Genomic DNA, 5,385 nt, shown 5'->3' with positions numbered 1-5,385 from the left:
ATGCTATGAGGTCACCAGGACAGTTTTTGAATTCCTAACCAGTGAGGAACCCTTCTTTATTTATTTTTGGGCTCCTCATGTGTTCTTGCTCTGCCGTGTTGAGACACTTTCTTGTCTTCCTTTGCATGTCTACAATGTTCACATCCATCACTGCAAGTAACATAAGACATAGGTTATTTGCAACAGGAAGGTATCTAAATGATACATGATGATATGGTAACCTAGTATATGTTAAGGTGACATGGGAAATTAAACAGAGATGATAGAGTTCAAGCTTTGCTTTTCAAAGAGAACAAATATGATTCATAAATATAAGGATTATAAAAAGATACATTTCATTGTTTGTTAGGACATTCAGTCCCAACTATTTATTCAATACCATATGTGAGGCCCCATCTCATGTGTCTTGATGTGTCTTGGTGTTTCCATGACTCTAAATTAGATTCTTTTTTCTGTTTCCTAGATTTCACCTTTCTATGTCTTTCCACATCTCTTTCCCCACCCCCATTTACCCTGCTTCTTCCTAATTTCCACACCTGGTTAACTTTTTTTTTTTTTCCTGACCTTGACTACTTTTTTTACCATCAGCTCTAGCTCTGCTGTGTTGTTAGTTCTCATTAGGATTTAACTAGAAGTGGGTGTCTACATAACTCCTCAGAATGAATTGAACAGTAGATATTTGTAAAATGAGCAAAATAACTTATCTTTTCCCATGTACTTTCTTGGTAGGGATGAACTTAGTCATGTCATGACAGAGATAAAGCAAAACACATCTACAAAGGCTAAGCCTGAATGATCATGATACTTACTGTTCAAAAACCTCTAGTGACTCTATGTCAGAGCTGGGATGGTCTGTGATAGAAGAGTCAGTTGTATGTCTTTCTACACACAGAAATTAGTTTTCTTCAGGGCAGAGACAATCTTATTTATCTTTGTATCTGTATTCCCACTGTGCCCTGCATGTAGTAGGCACATAATAAATGATCCTAGGGAATAAGTTGAAAAGAGTGGGATGAGTTGCTCATATCAAGTATTACATAGTTTAAAGTTGTAGGCTTGAAAGTCAGTTTCTGCCCATGAGTAGTAGCTTCCAAAAAAGAAAACATCCTCTTATGAAGTTTAGGCAGCGGATGATACTCACTGAGGAAATCATGATTAAGTCTCAGGAAACAGAAATGCAAGATAAGACACAATCTACTTAATTAATCCGGATGGGTGGGCCTGATATTAAAGGCTTCTGATGTCAAGACCAATTGAATCATAAACTACCCGTTTGAATAACATCCTTCTACTTCCCCATCTTTATCCACTGAAAAATATTTTACTTCGATGTCCTCTTTCCCACACCAACTCTTGGACCTTAGTGATATTTTATGAGAGTCTGTAGAAGAATCCATTCTTCAGATTTCCCAAAACTGGGTGAAAGATGTCCTCATGGAGTCAAAAGTGACTAACATGATTCTGAATGGGATTCTATTCTCAAAATGGCAGATTTCTACCAACCATATTTTAAAAGGGCATGGATGAAAATAATTCAGTAAGCCTATAAATAGAAAATAAAGTTAAGAAAAGAAGCCAAATTGTTGCATACTTCCCAAACCAGCCTCCGTTCCCAACGAGCAACCAGATTTGCTTGGTGTCATAAACTGCTTCCTGCTCTTCAAGGAGCTGCCATTTCCTTGGCTGTATCTACCCACAAGTGTCAATTCCTGATAGCTTTGCTAGAGTGTGATAATAGAAAGCCGGGCTCTTTGAGAATTATTTTCAGGTTTTTTTTTTTTTTTTTGACAAGGTCTTGCTCTGTTGCTCAGGCTGGAATACAGTGGCTCAATCATGGCTCAATGCAGCCTTGACCTCTGGGGCTCAAGCAGTCTTCCCAGCTCAGCCTCCCAAGTAGCTGGAGCCACAGGTGTGTGCCACCATGCCCAGCTAATTAAAAAGAATTGTTTTTGGTAGAGATGGGGATCTCCCTATGTTGCCCAGTCTTGCCTTGAACTCCTGGCCTTAAGCCATCCTCCTGCCTTGGCCCCCAAAGTGCTGGGATAACAGGCGTGAGCCACCATGCCCAGTCTCTAGGTATTTTTTGAATAAGGATGAAAAAGAATTAAAAGAATTAACAGGGTAGATGATTGGGGTGGGAGGGGAATCTTGAGTTAGCTGTGAGTGACCACTCTTCCTTATTTCTTCATATGCCTAAAGAAGGGGATCATTCATTCATTCAACAAACATTTACTGAGCTCTCCCTATTTCCAGAGACTGCCCTAGGTACTGAGGTTACATCAGTGAATAAAAGAGAAAGAAAATACAAATTCTTGCTTTTACAGAACTTATATTGTAGTAGGGGAAATTCCTCTTGTCATCTATTTCTTTCTCCCTTGTGATCAATGGATAAGCTTGTCAGAAAAACTGAAGAAAAGAAGAGAAGATTTATTTCTGTCTTTGCCTCTGCTTTTGCCATCCTTTTCTCTCTCCTCAGATGTCCCAAGACTCCATGATTTTCATAGGGACTCCTCCTGTAAATAAATAAAGTTGAGAAAATAAATTCCCACTATTTGCAGTTTCAAGGAAGGGTGCCTAGAAGAGGTAGTACTAGCTTTTTCAGAGGGATAAACCTAAGTCATTATTTCTTGCCAGAACCAGAATCCTGTCCCCCACTTCTGCAGAAGACATTGTTTCATTGTTCATTCAGGCAGCTAGATGTAAAATCTGGGGCTCATTGTCGATTTCTTTCTCTTTTCACCTTCAAATTCAATCACTGGTCAAGATCTGTGGATACTATATCCCATGTCATTCTCATTCTCCCATCCCTCCCACAAAGCAGTTTAATTCCTCACTTACACTATTGTGATGGTCACCTACCTCCTTTCTCTCTTCTCTCAAATTCAGCCTCCACAATACTGGATTTACCATCCAAGGACCAGCTTTGATCATGTCACCTCCATGCCTTTCAACAAGCTTCATTGGCTCCCCACTTTAAATATATTCTGATGTTCTTTCAGCGCTGCCCTAAAACATCTTTAACATTTTAGCTACAACTTTTAATATTTTAAATTTATTATTTACTTATTTATCTATTTATTTTTGAGATGAAATCTCGCTCTGTTGCCCAGGCTGGAACGCACTGGTGCAATCTCGGCTCACTGCAACCTCCGCCCCCCGGTTTCGAGGGATTCTCCTGCCTCACCCTCCCTAGTAGATGGGACTACAGGTGTGGGGCCAGCACGCCCAGCTAATTTTTGTATTTTTAGTAGAGACAGGGTTTCACCTTGTTGGCTACGCTGGTCTCGAACTCCTGCCCTCAGGTGATCTGCCTTCTTCAGCCTCTCAAAGTGCTGGGATTATAGGTGTGAGCCACCACGTGGGGGGCCAATATTTTTTTATCCCAGGTTCCTGCCTGATATGACATATGGTGAGACGACATACTTTTCCTGGTATTTTCCCCAAGCTTTCCAACAACTAAACCTTTACTCCCACTTTCCTTCCTTTTGGAATTCCCCATTCACATCACTCCCATTTGAAATTTTGCACATGAGTTAAGATGAAGATCAAACTTCGCTTCCTTCCTGAAGTCCTTTCTGACCCCTTACTGAACTACATTTCTCCTTGAGCACTCAGTTTATCTCGCGAGGTGGTTAACGCTTGCAGTCTTTTGTGTCTCCTCTCCCCTACTAGCAATCAAGGCTTTGAGGCAGGTCGGTGACCTCTTCTTCTTTGTGTTCCTCTTACGACTTTACATATGGCTGGTGCTTTGACAAATGTTTGTTGAATTCTGGAATCATGGGGGATTTGAAGCACATGTGTGGGTCAGTGAGTGGGGCACGTGTGTTTTTTGTTTGGAACCAGGTAGGCTATAGGGATGTGTATTTTTTGTCAGGAGTGCTTTAGAGGTCATTTTTGTTGGGCTTGCGGTCAGCCACATTTGAAATGTTTCCATTGTAAAATGAGACAGAGAAGTCTAGGCCCATGGAGCTAAGAGTGCTGTCTTTGGCTGTAATCCTGATTTATGAGAGGAGCTGACAAATAACTAGTGCTGAATAACATTGCTTAACAATTTCCCCTGGTGTTGGCCAAAAGAGTAGTGGAGAGAGACAATTCATGTTCATTGAGTGTCTAGAATGTGCAGTGCAGGCGTTGATTGTGCTCAGTTCTTTTGTTTTGCTTTGTGTGTGTGTGTGTGTGTGTGTGTGTGTGTGGAACAGGGTCTCTCTTTCTCACCCAGGCTGGAGTGCAGTGGTGTGATTATGGCTCATTGCAGCCTTGACCTCCCAACTCAAGTGATCTTCCCGCCTCAGACCCCCTGAGTAGCTGGGACTACAGGTATGCACCATCATACCCAGCTAATTTTTGTGTTTTTTGTAGAGACAGAGTTTCACCATATTGCCCAGGTTGGTCTTTAACTCCCAGGCTTAAGTGATCCGCCTACCTCAGTCTCTCAGAGTGCTGGGATTATAGGTGTGAGTCACCACACCCAGCCTTATTATTATTATTATTATTTTTGAGATGAAGTCTTGCTCTGTCACCCAGGCTGGAGTGCGGTAGTGCAATCATAGCTCACTACAGCCTCGAACTCCTAGGCTCAAGTGATCTTCCCCCTCTCAGTCTCCCAAGTATCTGGGACTACAGGTGATGTTACCATGCCCAGCTAACTGACAAAAAAATTTTGTAGAGAAGTTATGTTGCTTAGGCTAGTCTCCGACTCCTGGCCTCAAGTATTCCTCCCACCTCAGCCTCCCAGAGTGCTGGGATTATAAGCATGAGCCACTGCACCCAGCCCTGCTTTGTTCATGATAAAAATGATAGTGAATACTTTGGGAGTGCTTAATATGTGTCAGGCATTGCTCTCAGCACTTTACCTTTGTTAACTCGTGTCATTCTTATAACAGCATCATAAGCAGGTGTTATTATTATGAGGAATTGAGACACAGAGAGGGCAAGTAACTTGCCCAAACTCACACAGCTGGTAAGAAGACATTCTGAACACAGGAAATCTGGTGCCAAAGAGCAGTTCTTAAACCTATTGCTACGCTAAATTTCATTCAATCTTTGCAGCCCCCTATAAAGTAGAGGATATAACCTTTACTACATAGATTAAAAAAACTGAGTCTCGGGCCGGGCGCGGTGGCTCAAGCCTGTAATCCCAGCACTTTGGGAGGCCGAGACGGGCGGATCACGAGGTCAGGAGATCGAGACTATCCTGGCTAAGATGGTGAAACCCCGTCTCTACTAAAAAATACAAAAAACTAGCCGGGCGAGGTGGCCGGCGCCTGTAGTCCTAGCTACACGGGAGGCTGAGGCAGGAGAATGGCGTGAACCCGGGAGGCGGAGCTTGCAATGAGCTGAGATCCGGCCACTGCACTCCAGCCCAGGCGACAGAGCGAGACTCCA

The 5,385-nt window shown here is 42.5% G+C and overlaps 1 long non-coding RNA gene across 1 annotated transcript in view; it reads right to left on the bottom strand.

Annotated features, from left to right (window-relative positions):
* Positions 1–1,421: 1,421 nt before the first annotated feature.
* The window catches only part of LOC113225199, a 10,420-nt gene continuing 6,456 nt past the window's right edge, over positions 1,422–5,385 (bottom strand). Inside the window, exon 4 of the long non-coding RNA XR_003309838.1 lies at positions 1,422–1,543. This is a non-coding gene — a long non-coding RNA (uncharacterized LOC113225199). The remainder of the gene's footprint in view (positions 1,544–5,385) is intronic.

The sequence above is a fragment of the Piliocolobus tephrosceles genome, chromosome 1 (assembly GCF_002776525.5).
Source record: "Piliocolobus tephrosceles isolate RC106 chromosome 1, ASM277652v3, whole genome shotgun sequence".
Classification (NCBI taxonomy): domain Eukaryota; kingdom Metazoa; phylum Chordata; class Mammalia; order Primates; family Cercopithecidae; genus Piliocolobus; species Piliocolobus tephrosceles.
The sequence above is the reverse complement of the archived record's forward strand: the minus strand, read 5'-3'. Positions and strand labels throughout refer to the sequence as shown.